Source organism: Stenella coeruleoalba, assembly GCF_951394435.1.
Source record: "Stenella coeruleoalba genome assembly, chromosome: X".
Classification (NCBI taxonomy): Eukaryota; Metazoa; Chordata; class Mammalia; order Artiodactyla; family Delphinidae; genus Stenella; species Stenella coeruleoalba.
The window spans coordinates 26,286,342-26,303,936 of record NC_137152.1 but is presented as its reverse complement, the minus strand read 5'-3'; positions in this window follow the sequence as shown (position 1 = coordinate 26,303,936).

The following is a 17,595-nucleotide window of genomic DNA, read 5'->3' as shown; positions in this document are numbered from 1 at the left end:
TAATAAAGAAGAGGTGGGGCCTGGCACCTTGCTAAGGATCAGTTTTCTTGTGAGGGGACGGGGACTTCCCAAGGTTCTGAGCTGGGGAAAGACGCATTCGGACTTGCCTTTAAAACCATCTGGTGGAGGGCTTCCCTGGTGGTGCAGTGGTTGAGAGTCCGCCTGCCAACGCAGGGGACACGGGTTCGTGCCCGGTCCGGGAGGATCCCACATGCTGCGGAGCGGCTGGGCCCGTGAGCCATGGCCGCGGAGCCTGTGCTCTGCAACGGGAGAGGCCACAACAGTGAGAGGCCTGCGTACTGCAAAAAAAAAAGAAAAAAAACCATCTGGTGGAGAAGAGACAGGCAGGAAGGAGATGCCTGAGGAGGTGACTGCGACCACCCAGCCATGGGCCAGTTCGGACTGGTTGGTGGAGCTGTGGTGGTGAGAACTGGTTGGATCCAGGTATGTTCTCACCAGGGAGTCTTACTCACCAGCCACTGTGTAAGTCAGACGGTGAGAGATAAAGGACTCGAACCTAGGATTTGCCTGAGCAGCTACAAGCCTGTTTTTCCCTTTGAGATAAAGGGCACAGGACAAGGAAGTGGGCAGGTGGGGGCAGTAATCTAGTTGTGGATGTCTTCAGTTTGAAATCTAAGTCAGAATAGCCAGGTGAGAATGAGAACTGAGACCATTAATCTAGAAAGTTAATCTTTACACGATTCCTTAGAAGAAATGAGGCACATACCAACTCTTACCTCTGCTGATAGTCGTGTTTTCACCCCTGAATAAAGGAAGTTTATGAAATGAGAAAAAAATAATCAGCCCCCCAAATAATCAATATGCCAAAGAGTCATATTTTGGGGTGGCAAATTCTGTTCCCCTTCACCCATGAATCCAGAAAGATTGTCCAGGAAATTCCCTGGTACTCCAGTGGTTAGGACTCTGAGCTTCCACTGCAGAGGGCACGGGTTCAATCCCTGGTTGGGGATCTCACATGCCCTGTGGCCAAAGAAAACCCAGAAAGATTGTCCAGTGGAGGGAGATGTTTATGCCGGGCAATATACTAGAAGGGACTAGACAGAAAAGATCCATAAACCCACATGGGGTCCCTTCGAGGTCTGTGGCTGAATGCTAAGTTGTGTACAAGCGGGATTTAAATACATAGTATGGCAAAAGTTTAAAGTATAACCTCTGAAAAGGAGATAGTCTAGAAAGGCTAAAGCTTACAAAACATGCTCTCCAAATCGTTTACTTGGTTAAAAAGGTACATTCTGCTGAAGAATATTGGTAATCACCTATTTTTAAATGGTACTTTTAAAGACGAAATGTGTATATAGACTCGCTGAAGATTACCTCACTCAGTATCAGCCTTCTTGAATTTATTTTCTGAACTTCCAAAAGCGATCTAAAGCCTGGTATTTTGCAAGTTGTGGATTAAAGGTATGAATTTCTTTCAGCCCTTGTAAGGAAGCACTTTTGAATTCATTTCCCTGACATGAGATTGCTCTCCCCAAAGCAATTTTGGAGGGAACATTAAGTGCTATAGAACTGGAGAAATGTGCCCCAGAAAATGTTTTTAATCAGGGCTGTGTGGGAGCCTATTTAATCACTGGGCAATGGAAGACGTTAAAGGAACAACACTTTGTTTAAGGGACTTATTGACTGAGAAGTTCATTTAAACTGGGTCCTCTCTTTTCTGGCTTCTCATTTTGGAAATATTTGGCCAAGACAGAAGTCAATATTTCTGGTAGCTATTCTGCAGCCTACCCTGACCACCCACCGCCCAGCATCTTTATCCTTTGAAGTGTAAATGCAAATTCACATGTTTTGGTTTTTGTCTTTGCAAATTATAGTTGTCTCTGACAATTCCCTTTGCATTTGAGAAAAGCCAGAGTGGTGCTGTGTATTTTCAGTCATATTCTCTCTGGTATCAAATGTCACAGCTGCATTGCATGAAGCTTTATTTGTATTATAATAGCATTTCCTGTAGATCTCAAGGGACCTCTATCTGTAAAATCACTTGTCTACAGGAACTTCAGAGAGAATAACTTGACCTTTCTAAAAGTAAACTTTCCAACTGAATAAATCCCTCTGGATCTAGGTTCAGATGGTTCTTTGTGTGTGTGTGCGCGTGTGTGACCTGAGCTTTTAGGTTAACGTAGAGTCTGGCTTTTATTTATTTATTTATTATTTTTGGCTGTGTTGGGTCTTTATTGCTGCGTGTGGGCTTTCTCTAGGTGCAGCGAGCGGGGGCTACTCTCTGTTGTGGTGCGTGGGCTTCTCACTGCGGTGGCTTCTCTTGTTGAGGAGCACAAGCTCTAGGTACATGGGCTTCAACAGTTGTGGCTCGTGGGCTCTAGAGCGCAGGCTCGGTAGTTGTGGTGTATGGGCTTAGTTGCTCCGTGGCATGTGGGATCTTCCCAGACCAGGGCTCGAACCTGTGTCCCCTGCATTGGCAGGTGGATTCTTAACCACTGCGCCACAAGGGAAGTCCTAGATTCTGACTTTTAAAGTGATATTGTGTGCCTTTAATTGCCCAAACAGAGAGAACTTTTGTTAATTATGGGGATGAATAAGCTCTAAGTATTGTGCTGGGATAATTTCTTGAGAGCATAATGTATGTTCTTCCTTCCCCCATTCCAGAAAGTTAGTCAATTCTTTTTATGCCCCTTCTCAAATTTATATTTATAGACTTAAACAGGGTGACCAACTCTCCCAGCTGGTCCAGGACTTGGGGAGGGGGAGTTCCTGGCATGTGGAACTTTCAGTACAAAAACTGGGAAAGTCCCAGGCAAGCTGGGACAAGTTGGTCACCCTAGGCAGAAGTCAGTACAAGATACCTCCCATCCTGGAATTTTTTCTAAACCCTGAGTTCACTGAAGAGAAGTGGCCCTAAGGGCAAAGGGAGAGCAGGATACCACATTAGTGTAAACTTTTAATTGAAATATAACATATATAATGCACAAATCATAAGTGTGTAGCTGTACAAAATTTCACCAAGTGAACACACATATGTAACTAGTGTCCAGATCAAGGAAGAGAATATTTCTAGGGTCCCAGAAGCCCTCTTGTGCATTCTTTCAGTCACTACCCCTTGAATAACCACCAAAAATAAATTTCCCTCTATCCTTCTGAGCTCTTGGCTAAGACTCCCATAATAAAAGACAGATTAACAGGAGGAAAAAAACCCAGTTTAATGTATATTCCTTCTGTGTACATGGGAGATACCCAGGGAAACTGAGTAAAGCTCTGTAAAATGGCCCAAGACACCACCTTAAATACCATCTTCAAGAGGGGTAAGGAGACCAGTTATGGAAGGTTACCAGAAAAACACAGATTGTTAGCAAGTTTAAGTCCATGCCTTTCTCCACGATGAGAGTTCCTTGTGATTTAGAGTCATCCTCTTTTTCCTGGTACAGAGAGAAAGACACCCTTAAAAATGGAGATTAACTTTAGAAATGTAAATTTCCCTCACAAAAGAGTAAATTCTGGGCTTCCCTGGTGGCGCAGTGGTTGAGAGTCCGCCTGCCGATGCAGGGGACACGGGTTCGTGCCCCGGTCTGGGAAGATCCCACAACATGCCGTGGAGGGGCTGGGCCCGTGAGCCATGGCCGCTGAGCCCGCGCATCCGGAGCCTGTCCTCCGCAAGGGGAGAGGTCACAGCAGTGAGAGGCCCGCGTACCGCAAAACAAAACAAGAAACAAAAATAAAGAGAGTAAATTCTACTCTGATTTTAGAGCTTCTCCTGTGTCTACTTTTTCTCAGAAATATGCCACCTCAAAATAATCCTTATGGCAAAGAGGCATAATTGGAGGTGGCATATTCTGCTATCCTTCAACTAGTATCCTTCCTTAAGTACTTTAGATCAGTTTTACCTGGTTTTAAAATTTATATAAATGAAACCATACAGTTTGTACTTGTTGGGGAGGAAGAAATTTTCCTTTATCCTTCCAAGTCCTTCTGGCCAGTCTAAAAGTTAAATTGACAGGAGACAGATTAACAGGAGACAATCAAACAAACATTTATTAACATGTTTACGGGGGAGAGACCCAGAAAAACTGAGTAACTCACCAAAATGGCCAAAGCCTTCCCCTTAAATACCATCCACAGCTAAACAAAAAGGAGGGTGGCTGAGGGTGGGGAGAGTCAGTTATGGGAGGTTCCCAGGAAAAGCACAGTAAACAAGGGTGATTGTGATGCAGATTTAAGTCAGTGCCTTCTCCATTGATAGGTTTCTAGATATTTGGTTATCCTCCTCTTGCAGGTACAGAGTGAGGCCCTCTTACAAATGGAGATTTCCCTTACAAATGTAAACGTTTCTTACAAAAGGGCAACACCTACTTGGTTTTCAGAGCCCTTTCGATGTCTGCTGTTTCTCTCGGAAAATAATCGCTTAAAACAATTAATATGGCAAAGAGACATATTTTAGGGTGGCAAATTCTACTCTCCTAAATGTTCTTGTTTCTCGTTTTCTTTCATTTAACATTAAGATTGTGAGATTCATCCATGTTGTTGTGTGTCATGTTGTTTGTTCATTCTTGGTGCTGTATAATATCCCATTGTATGACTGTACCACAATTTATTTATCCTCTCTACCTTTGATGGACATTTGGACTGTTTCCAGTTTGGGGCTGTTATGAGCAGTGTTACTATGAATACGTTTATTGATAGGGAGAGAAAAGGGGCAGTGATTTGGCAGAATCTCAGGAAGGCAGCAATGCTCAAAGGCTTGGTGGACATAGCTATGTGGATCCTCACCTCTGCAAATTCCGCGACCCATGTAGGGCACAGAGCAAAGGACTGCTGTATCTCAAGGGAAACTCAGTCTTTGACAACAGAATAATCAGCTATGATGAAATGAAGATGAGGGGCCTGCTTGGAGCTAGCCAAACTGCAGGTTAAAGACATAGTCTAACAGATTGCCGATTCTGCCCAAGAATTCTGACACTAACTACAAGTGCAAGGCTTTCTTTCTTTTTCAGTTTTATTGAGATATAATTAGCACACAATACTGTATAATTTTAAGGTGTACAGCATACTGACTTGACATACATATACTGCAAAATGATTACCACAAGGTTTAGTTAATAGCCATTGCCTCATATAGTTACCAAAACAAAAAAAATTTTTTTTTGAGATGAGAACTTTTAGGATCTACTATTCTCTCAGCAACTTTCAAATGTACCATACAATAGTGTTAACTATCATGTTGTACATTACATCCCCAATATATATCCTCCTCACCTTACAATGAGGTTACGTCCAGATAAACCAATTGTAAGTTGAAAACATTGTAAGTCAAAAATGAACTTAATACACCTAACCTACTGAACATCATAGCTTGGTCTGACCTACCTTAAATGTGCTCAGAACATTTACATTACCTTACACTTGGGCAAAATCATGTAACACAAAACGTATTTTATAACGAAGTGTTAAATATCTCATGTAATTTATTGAATTCTCTACTGAAAGTGAAAAACAGAATGGCTGTATGGGTACAGAATGGTTGTAAGTGTATTGGTTGTTCACTTCATGATCATGTGCCTGACTGGGAGCCATGGTTCACTTCTGCTGCCCAATGTCATGAGAGAATATTGTCGCACATATCCCTAGCCTGGGAAAAGATCAAAGTTCAAAGTATAGTTTCTGTGGAATGTGTAGCACTTTCACACCATTGTAAAGTCAAAAATGGTAAGTTGAACCATCATAAGTCAGGGACTACCTGTACTTATTTATCTTGTAACTGGAAGTTTGTGACTTTTGGCTGCCTTCATCCAATTCACCCATCCCCCACCCCCACCTTTAGTAACAAGGAATCTGATCTCTTTTCTATGATCTTGGTTTTTTGTTTTGTTTTAGATTCCACATATGAGATCATACAATATTAATCTTCTCTGTCTGACTTATTTCACTTAGCATAATCTTGTCGCAGTCCATCCATCTTGTTGCAAATGGCAGGATTTCTTTCTTTTTCATAGCTGCATAATATTTCATTATATATATATATAAATAATCACATACACACTATATATATATAACTTTTTCTTTATTGATTCATCCATTGATGGACACTTAGGTTGTTTCCATGTTTGGGCTATTGTAAATAGTGCTGTAGTGAACATGGGGGTGCAGATATCTCTTCAATATAATGATTTCATTTCCTTTAGATATATACCCAGAAGAGGAATTGCTGGATTATATAGTAGTTCTATTCTTAATTTTTTGAGGAACCTCCATAGTTTTTCTATCGTGGCTGCACCAATTTACATTCCCACCAACAGTGCTAAGCAGAGGTATCTCAAACCACCTTCAGGTTAGATATTTCCCTAGAAAGGCTCACATAACTCAACGCAACCTATTATATTCACAGTTACATTTATTATAGGAAAACGACACATTAAAATCAGCCAAAAATGTGTACATAGGGCATAGTCTGGGAGTGTTCCAAAGGGTTCCAAACTCAGAGATTCCGTTGTCCTCAGGATGCATTACCCTTCTGACATGGGTATGTAACAGTATTCCATGTGTATTCTCAATCTGGGAAGTTCATCCAAGCTTTATTTGTTCAGAGTTTTTATTGGGGCTTCATTATGTAGGTATGATTGATTGAAATGTGGTTGAACGGAACCTCCATCCCCCACCTCCCTATCACCTCTCTATGGTTAGTCTTCCTAGTATGGCCAGCTACACAGAGTCACTAACATAAAATATCAGGTGTGGTCCAAGGAGCTCACTATGCATAACAAAGACACTCCTATCACAAGGGAATTTCCAAGTGTTTAGAAGTTACCTCCAAGAGCGAGGACAAAGGCCAGACCACTCTTTTGGCGAGATCAAATTCCTTACTGCACAGGGCTTTTCCTCCTTTTCTCTACAAGGCTCTTGGATTCTGATGTAGCAGCAGGAGGAGAGTTGGCCCAATAATGATTGAGATCACCTGCCCAGTGAGAATGGAGACAAAATAGAATTTAAGGTGATTTATAGAAAACAAAGCAGCACCGTATTTCCTGTAGCAGAAGAGGATTTTGAAATTTAAAGCAATGTGATTTTCATTATTAGTAATTCCTTTATAACCCCACATCATTTCCCTTATTAAAAGGAGCAGAAAGAGGGAAAAGAATCATTTACTGTTGTGTTACAAAATATGCTTTTGAAGCTCTTTGCAGAACTGATATTTATGAGAGAAAAGATTTTGGATCACAAGAGCCTGGGTGGTTTGGGTATCAAAAGCCAAGCCCCTGAAGACTTCAGGCTAGACACAGAAAGATTTGGAAGAACCCACCTAAAGCTATATAAAGGCTTCCCAGGACTAGGAGAGAGTCAGAGGGGAAAAAGAAACTTACAAATGCCCTCCAGAGAAGGGGCTCTATATTCTACTTGTGCTCTCTCCACCCCAGGTAGGTAAAGGGAATGAAAAGGCAGAGACACAGTCTGAAGTTGCTTGTAGCTGACACTCTCAGTGCCCCTCCATTGCCCTCCCATCTTAATCATTTCATTGTGTTTTTTCTGACTTCCACTGGCTAGCAGCGGCATCTCTGTGTGTAAAGTGTTTTTTGTTTTGTTTTGTTTCCTGGCACTACTCTGCTTGGGGCAGCAGGGCAGAAGTGTCAGAGAATGAACTCTCTGCGAACAGCCCCCAGCCAAAACTCTCACTGTAATTATTATCCCCCCTTCTAAATTATATCTCATTATTAATACCCCAGCTCTGGCTTCTCTTGGGTACGATAATTCAGAGCTGTGCATTTTATACCATTTCTCCAGAGTTGCCCCATAAAGTTAAGCTTCAGGTGCCCACCGTAGTAGTTGGCTTAAAAATGCACCTTATCTGCCTTGCCTTCTCTGTACCTCTCCCCACCCCCAGGTGATTTCTGTACAGCCCCAATGACCTGCTCACACTAAATTGCTTGTCTCAGAATCAGCTTCCAGTGGTGCCAAAACCAAGGTAAAACCCTTTCCATTGCTTAAAGAAGCAAATGTTCCTTTTTAATACGCTTATTAAGAAAAAGGAAAAAGGAGAGGATGGTTCCCCTACATCTGTTACATTTCTCTGTGGTTTCTTGCAATGGATTCTTTGATTATCAGCATCTCTCAGAGCAGACCCTCTGGGCAGAAAATGTCCTCATGTACTTTGTAATTTTTTTTGCTGTGAGCTCATTTTCAGTGGGAATTCTCTTCCATGAGAGTCCTCTGTGTGCCCTGGTTGAAGAGGTATCTCAGTTGGATGGTTTAACATTTGCCTCTGCTCTGGCCTTGCAAAATGCATAGATTCAGATCAGTTTCAAGTAAGTTTCTCAGCAGAGGAAACTCATACTCTAAGGTAGTACAAACTTGTACCCACCCCCAGGCAGAGATCACACTCAGTGTTCCAGTTTCTTGCAGTAGCTCTGTTTCCTCCAGTGACCCACGGTGGGCACCCTTCTTGTATACATTCTACTTCTACTCTCTGACTAAGGACAAGGAAACCCCTTTCTAGTGCCCACCTTTATTCAGAGAGCCTAGGTCTGGTTTCCTGATTTGACTTGCTGCTTCAGCCTGGGTTCCAGTCCGGTTCTCATGTCGATAGTGCAGCCCCTGAGTTGCGTCTTCAGGTTCAGTACTCCAAAAGCTGCCTGGCTCCAATTCCTCCTCACTGCTTTGATTCTAACATTCCTTGTTCTTCTGGCACCCAGAGATTTGCTTTTGAGCTCAACTATGTTTAAAACATTTTTTTCTCCCACCTTACCTAGCATTTCTATATATTAGGAGTAGAGGAAGGGGCTCCAGCGTCTAGCCAGGCATCAATAGTTACCATGACACAAAGCAGCATAAACTCTCAGCGTGTCACCCTCCCCACAAGGAACACAGTTTTTCTCAGTATACAGAGTAGATTAATACTTCCTAGTCCATTCCGGAATAAGATCTTGGCTTTACTTTTATGTCTCCCAACGACTTCCCAAAGCAAGAGAGCCCTCAAAGAGGAATTCAAGCCTCTGCTTCAGATATTTAGGCTTTGTTTCAAGGTTTCAAAAATCTCAGGAACAATTTTTGGGGGCCCATCTCATGGTCAATGTACCTGAGCTATTCTTTCCTGCAGAAATCACTGTAAGAGGAAAGCTCTTCTCAAACACGTGACCCAAGATGGGGGCCTATCCTTGACATGAGCAGAGGTAAGCAGCATAAGATACCTCTCTCAATTCTAGAGAAAATTAACCTCAGAGGGTCACAGCTCTTTTCCTGTTCTAGTATATATCGGCATGCCCATCTTGAGAGGTCATCTAATAGAAGGAAAGACCAAGGACTTTGAAGTCAAACCTCATGGTGTCAAAGATTGATTTTCCAAAGTTAATAACATGGCTCTCATATAAATACAGAATGGACATAGATCAATGATTTTGTTCAATTCATTAGTGAGGGGATCAGTAAGATGGTAACACTGGTTCAAAGAACATTTTGAGGACTGGCATATTTGTTGTCCACCAGGAAAGGCAGTTTGAAATAAATTTACTAAGTTAGAGAAAAAACTGGGTAATGTCCAAAGCGCAATGAAACTGTAACTTTGGGGTTATAATTTCTATTGGACAGAATAATTACCATATAACTTCAGAGTCTGAGCCCTTTATTAATAGTAAATGGCAAATGCATACAGATACATCCCCTAGATAATTAATCCTCAGGTGATCCTGTCAACATCCTAAGATGGCATTGAAAGACAGGCAACCCAATTCTCCCCTTATTTCCCAAGTTTTAAATAATGTCTCTTAACAATACCTGGTATACCTAGCTACACAGTGTAACAGCTTTTGAGCAATTACCTAAATTCCCTGGGACTCAGTTTCTTCATCTGTAAATTGGGGTAACAATATCTGTCTTGCCTGATTAGTTATTTTTTCTTGTTCCCCAACTAAAGGAGACCAAGCAGGGATAACCCCTGTGTGGGAGGAAGATGGAGTTGGGTGCCTTTTACCCTCATGACTGGGAGCAGAGACCTGAGGGTACCAGTGTGTGGGTCAGGAAATGGACCAAGGTCTGTATCACTGTATCTGAGGAGCCGAGAAGGAAAAGCAGGTGTAGCCAAATGGAGAAGAAACCCAGAGATGAAGCCAGGAACGTGTGTCAGCCAAAGTCACACACAAATTTAGAGTTCAAAAAATAAAATGGTGGGAGAAAGGGGACCAGAGTGAACCTGAACCTGAGTCAGGGAAGGTGGCAGCTTTTGTTCTGTACACTTTTCTTTTTTTTTTTTTTTGGCCATGCCCTACGGCATGTGGGGTCCTAGTTCCCCGACCAGGGATCAGACCTGCGCTCCCTGCATTGGAAGCACAGATTCTTAACCACTTGACCGCCAGGGAAGTTCCTGTTCTGTTCACTTTTGCCAATAGTGTGAAATGGTCCATCCTTGGAGATGAGGGTTACCCATGGGCAATGAATAGTGTAAAGGTTAAAGAGAATTTCTACGTGGCACCTTGTTTAGTATCTAAAAATAGCAGGTGCTTAATAAATAGTATTAATACTATAGTATTGATTATATACTTTTTGTCTACTTTTCTCCCTGTGGAGGTTGTAGGTGAGCCAATTTTCTTTAAAAAGGAACCAGGAGAATGAAATTCTCTATAACTTACTTGTTTAGCATAGAAAGTATTCATATTACTGATGAAAATGAGGTAGACATCTGTTGTTTTCCCCTGCGATGGCAAACACGATGTGCCACTTGTATCTTCATTCAAGAAAGAACTTGTTCATCAGCTGCAAAGAGTGCAGTTAGCTGACAGCCTCCAAATTCAGTGTCTTTAGCATGTGCCTTTAGCGCATCATTGTGAAGCCCTGCTCTTCCAGGGCAAGCCCTAGCTTTGTAGCATCATGTGGCTACAAAGGCCTGGCCATTTCTGCCAAACATAGGTCTTCACTAATGGGCAATCTTTGTTCAGAGCTCCCCGCTGGGTTGGCTGGGACTTTGTCAGATCTGCATTGCAGCCTGAGGTTCTCTCTCTCTGATTCTACTTTCTACTCCATTTTCTTCCCATAGGTGTCTAATCTGCATCACAGTTTAAAGGCTTTCTCTGTTACTTCTGCTTCCTCTCTCTTCATTTTCCCCAAGTATCAAATGGCCCCAATAAAGTTTTAGCACTCTTCACTCTGTCTCACCATTTGCTTCTCAGGGGACCTGACACAGTTGGTACTGAAAGTGGTCTGAGAAAGGAGGAGAAAAGATGGGAATTGGTCAGGACTTCCCTGGTGGTCCAGTGGTTAAGACTCTTCACTTCCACTGCAGGGGGTACAGGTTCCATCCCTGGGTGGAGAACTAAGATCCCACCTGCCGCGTGGCCAAAAAAAAAAAAAAGATGGGAATTGGTGACTGGTCACTTACTAGCTGTCTGGCAATGAGGACCCCCATCCTGGGTCGTATGTAGGACATAGACAGTTCCTGGCCTAATGTGGTCTTATTGCTAACACTCACACTAGTGGTGATTTGGGAGAAGGTTCTGTTGGAAGGGGAATGCTCAGGCTGGCGCCAGGATTTGAAAAGTCCAGAGATGTTGAGTGGGAGTGAGGTGAGGGGGAAGGTGGCAACACATATAAGAACGATGGAATTGTGGAATTCTCTGGTTGCTGTTATGGTTCATCTACACCCTACAGAGAGATAATGAAAAACTCAGGGCAGTCAGTAAACAATTGAAAAACAGGTGTGAAGGCCAAGAAGGCCTCTTTGGTAGTTTACAAAGAGACCCTTATCTCCTGCAGTGGAAAAGCCAAAAAAGCTGAAGACAGAACTCAAGATTCAATAGTTATATTCACTGACCTTCAAAGGTGATTGAATGCTCAACTGAGGCAGTCTATTATGCCAAAGTCAGAGCCTCGTTTTGGGCAACCTGGGAATCTGATATATGGGTTGAGGATGTGTGGGGCATGCCTCTAAATATTTTGGCTTCCCAGTGTTAAAAAAAAAAAAACAGATTAGGCCCAAGGTGGAGTCTCTCATGCTAAGCCCCGTATCAGAAAACCAACACTTTACTAAGTTTCCATGCTACCTTTCCCAGAAGAGGAAGGTCTGGGTCAATCAATTGGCACTTGCCTGCTCAGCACAAGTTACCTGACTCAGCTCCAAGACTTCCCTTTGCTCCATATAAGGGAAGTAACCATGCTTTACCCACACAGCAAATGCCCAGTATAACTTCCTTTTCCTTGCTCACTTTGGTCTTGAAGGGGAGCAGAATCTGCCATCCCAAAATATGCCTCTTTAGCATAAGGATTATCTGAGCTGATGATCCGGACGCGAAGGCTCAGCCGGCCATGGCTCACACGCCCAGCCGCTCCACGGCATGTGGTATCCTCCCGGACCGGGGCACGAACCCGTGTCCCCTGCATCGGCAGGCGGACTCTCAACCACTGCACCACCAGGGAAGCCCCTGAGCTGATGATTTTAAAGAAGTGTCAGGCACGGGAGAATCTCTGGAAACAGTAGAAGTTATCCTTTTGTAAGAGACATTTACATTTATAAGGGAAATCTCCATTTGTAAGGGTGTCTCCCTCTTTGCTCCAGGAAGAGAAGGATGGGTAAATCTCTAGGAACTCTTATCAATGGAGAAGGCAATGACTTATACCTGCATAACAACCTTACCTGTATTTTCTGTGCTTTTTCTGATAACCTCCCATAACTGGCTTCCCCCCCACCCCTGCCCGCAACATCTTTTGTCTTTAGCTGAAGATGATATTTAAGGTGGTGGTTTGGGCCATCTTGGGGAGTTTTTCCACAGTTTTCCTGGGTATCTCCCAGAAGAACATCTCCCATGTACACAGGATTTATACATGTTATTAAACTTCTGTTTGTGTTTTTCCTTTTTATCTTGTATTACAGTGTGGTTTCAGCCAAGCACCTAGAAGAGTAGAAGAAAAATTTGTTTTGCTCCCCTACAGTTGGAAAAGGGAAATGTGCAGACATTTTGAGGACAACTGGACAAAGGTTCTGAGTTGATATTGATATGCAGGGACTCAGAGCATTATTATGGCCAGAGTGGAGGTATATGGGGGCCAAAGTCCAGCTTAAAATGTCTCCACTTTTTAAAAAAATTTTATTTGTTTTTGGCTGCGTTGGGTCTTCATTGCTGCGCGCGGGCTTTCTCTAGTTGCGGCGAGCAGGGGCTGCTCTTTGTTGCGGTGCGCGGGCTTCTCATTGCGGTGACTTCTCTTGATGGGGAGCACAGGCTCTAGGCACACGAGCTTCAGTAGTTGTGGCATGCAGGCTCAGTAGTTGTGGCTCGCCGGCTTACTCGCCCCGTGGGATGTGGGATCTTCCCAGACCAGGGCTCGAACCTGTGTCCCCTGCATTGGCGGGCAGACTCTTAACCACTGCGCCACCAGGGAAGTCCCATAAAATGTCTCCACTTTTTTAATGGACCCACCTGGTTGCCATTTTCCTAATCTTTGAATGTATAGTTGTGATGGACATACTTGGCAATTGATTTAACCCCCACACTGGTGCTTGGCCTGTGTGTGGGATAAGAGCTATTACAATCGGGAAGACCAAGTGGATGAAACACAACCATTCTTCTACCCTTTACTCCCTCACCCTCATCCCCAGCAGCCAAAGTAGTAAGTCAAAGACAGTATTGTATCCTAGGGGATGGTGTAGATTATCGCCACCTTAAGGATCTCATGATTCCTTAAATTTCCTAGTCTGGACCCTGCAGAAACTGGGTGGATCCTGGGGAATGATCATGGATCACTGCTTGATAGGCCCATCCACAACTGCCATGCCAGACCTGGTATCTATGTTAGAGCAGATTAACATGGTGTCAGGTACATGATAGGCAGCCATTGATTTGGCAAATGTGTTTCTTTCTATCCCAATCAGTAAAGAGGATCAGAAACATTTCTCATTTAACTGAAATGGACAAACATATGCATTTACAGTTTTGCCACAAGGCTGTATTAACTTGCCTGTCCTCTGTAATCACATAGTCCAAATGGATATGGGCAGTCCCACAGGATAGCACATTGATCCATCACATTGGTGACATTATGCTGATTGGGAAGGATGAGGAAGAAAGTGACTAGTAAGCTGGAGGCCAAGTCTCTTGCACTCCAGAGCATGAGAGATAAACCCTATACTTCAGTATATGAGAGAGAAGTAAACTTCAATTGGGTTAAGCGATGTTTTTTGGGCTGCTGTCACTCCCAGTTAAGCCTAATTGTGATACAGGATCATCTGCCCAAAACAATGGTTTTTAGAGTAATTGATCTTAAGATGTATTTCTGATCATAATTAGATGACAGAACCAATGATCGATTTCACTGTAAGTTTCTGTCAATAAAAAACCATACTGATCTTTCTATTCTATAGTAGGAGTCAAAGGACCTGTTTTACTTATGTAATTTTTTTTACTTAAAACCATGTAAAACATTATTATTTTACTTAAGCAATTTCTTAGGCAATAAGAAGTTTGTAACAAGGGTTAACTTTAATAAGATCCTCCAAGGTGACCTCTTCTGGATCTCATTTCACATGGCATCACATTGATTAAAGTTTTTTGTTTTGTTGCATCCCAACAGTACTTGTCAAAGCAGAAACTGGGAGGGTGAGGCCCACATTTACCAAAACCTGGAACATGATTTTAATTTTCATTGGTCTGTTGTTAGAAACGAAAGGGGAAGTGTCACTTGGGAACTGAGGGCAACTTCAAGAAACAGCAGGAAATTGCCAGTGGAGTAAAAAAAACCTTCTTGCTCTGGAGTACTTTTCTTAACCTTTGAATCTCCCTATCCAATTAGACTAATTAGACTTCAGGACAAGTCACCAGCTGAAATGAAAGAGAACTGTACACTTCCTACAGAGCTCAAAATTCCTATAATAAAATAGATAGCACTGGCCTCAAGGGTATAGACAATATTTTCCCAAGATTTGTCACATTTCTTATCACTCAGCAAAATGCAATTTATAATTAGTTTGTTGAGAAATTTTATGTTTAAGCAAACACAGCTGTCTTAGGACAACCAGTTATGGAGAAACAGCTCTGGCTGCCCTCTGTCAGTTGGGAAGTTAAGGTTTCCAAAATGGATCTTTAAATAATAAAGATTATTAAAACTGGTAAAGACTAAAATAGAGGAAAAACACAATTTCAGGCACACTTGAAGTATAAATTGGAATAGATTTTTCTGAAGGACAACTTAGGCAATATGTGTTGAAGCGTTAAAAAGTGCATTTCCTTTATTTAAGCATCTTCACTTTAAGGAATTTTTATGAGCATAATCACATAATTGGACAAAGACATTAAATAATATTGTGGTTTTGATTATGACAATGAAATATTGGAAACAAATGTATGACAAGACAAGACTGGTTTAAAATTATGATACAAATGTATAATGAAATATTATAAGCCATTAAGGTATTTTTAATATATATGCATTAACATAAAAGCTATTTATGATACTTGGAGTGAAAATAGAATGTAACAAAGTACTATAAAGTCTAGGAGATCAATATTGTTTAAAACATGAAGTTGGACATTTGTATACATATCTGCGTAGTAGATGTCTGGAAGTTTCCAGTAGAAAATGTTAACTGACTATTGCTATGTCTTAGAATTATTTTATTATGAAATGTTGTAAACACACTAAGTTATGGAAGATAAAAGAACAAATACTTGTCTACCTAACACTTGGCTTTATCAAATGTTAACATTTTGCTATATTTGCTTCAGATACGTTCTAAGTAATGAAACATCAGAGAGCAACGCAGCCCTCTGTATTGACCCCTCCAACCCATTCCTCTCTCTCTCTCCTCAAGTTCATCACTCTCCTGAATTTGCCAAGATGTTATATGTTCCAGAATTATATATTACACATAATAATATGAATATAGCTCCATATATGTATAAACATAACTAATATAGTTATTCTATATATTGTATGTATATAATATGTGTTATTTCTTGCATTTAAAAAACTTTATATAAATGGTATTATAAATTATGGGTCCTGCAACTTCCTTTTTTCTATTTATAGTATGTTTTTGAGATTTAGACATATTGATATATGCAGCTCTGGGTCATTTAAACAGTTAATCTAGCATTCTGCTTTTTGATGTACCACAAATTATTCATTCAACTACTGATGCACATATAGGTTATTTCCAATTTTATGCTATTGTAAACAGTGCAATTCAAATCACAGATAAAAATTCTTTAGCATCTCTTTGTAACCATCTGTGTAATAATATCTTTACATTATATTCCTAGAAGTGAAATTGCTGAGTTTATTTCTGTCCCAGTGTCCCAATCTCATAGTTTATAGTATAGCTTTATAATGAGGGAGAATATTGCACAAAGGAAATCTCTCCTCCTTGATTGTCTCCTTTCAAATGGCTTCGGCAGTTGTTGGTACTGTGTATCACTATAAGAATTTTAGAATCAGCTTTGCGGGTTCTGCAAAATCAAAACAGATGAGAGAAACCAAAACTGAGTACATACATATACATACATCCCCCCAGCTCCCACCCCCAACAGCAGCAATAACCATGTTGGAATTCTTTTGAATTACATCAAACTAACCACTTTATTTTGGAAGAATTGACATCTTTTCGATATTGAGTTTTCATATCTGTGGTTGATGACACAATTATTCAAAATATTCACTTCCTCTTTCTAGAACAGCATCATATATCCACGTCCATTTGAGGTAAAGTTTGGCCACATGACTTACTTTAACCACCTCTGAACAAAAATTCAAGAGCCATCAGGTCTCCTTTCACTCTTCCAGTGAGAGCAGCCATGCCCCAGATCGTGCCTCCCCTCCAGCCAGCATGCCAGAGTGAAGACAAAGTTGAGTGGAGCCACAGCTGTCCTGGGATAGAAATGGAACAAAAGCAGAAGTCAACTTTGTTGTTGTAAGGCACAGAGCTTTCTGTGTGCCATTTGTTACTGCTTTATAACTAAGTCTAAGCTGACTAAAGGAGATAATCAGGACCCAAAGTGGGGCCATGAAAAACATCAAGTGATGTGGCATTGGCTCTGAAGTTAAGTGGTGTTTGGAAAAGAAACAGTTATTAAAGGCTAGAAAGAAGGCAACCATGAAGTGGCAAACATTTGGTAAAGCATCACTAGTGATACCTCAGAGAGGCAGATATTGTGCTCAATGATCCTATAGGTTTAGGGAGAGAGGGAAGGAGACAATATTAGTCATGTGGCTTCACCCCTATTGTCTGCATCTGGGGAGATACTATAAGTAAGAGATGTACCTAGCCAAGATCTGGTCCACTTTGCAAGCAAGAATGAGAGAGAATAGAGTGAGCCCTGAATTCTGAGTTTGTAGGAATTCTGGGACTTTGTAGGAATAGTAGAGGCAACAGATTCTTACCTCCAAAATCAGCACAATAGCCTAAGCTGACTGATGTACCATCCTCGAGCACCCTCTCTCTTTTTTTTTTATTTAGATATTCTTTTACATTCTTTAATAATGGTTGAACTGATTGGTAGGGATGCAATCATTTTTGTGATTGTTGCAAATGAGATCTCTCCTTTTAAATTCTTCTTTAGTTAATTTTATGGGTAAAATATATGTTTTTTAAAAAACATATAACAGGTCATCAAATCTACCAAAATATAAATGATTCCCATGATCACTGTTACTTTTCAT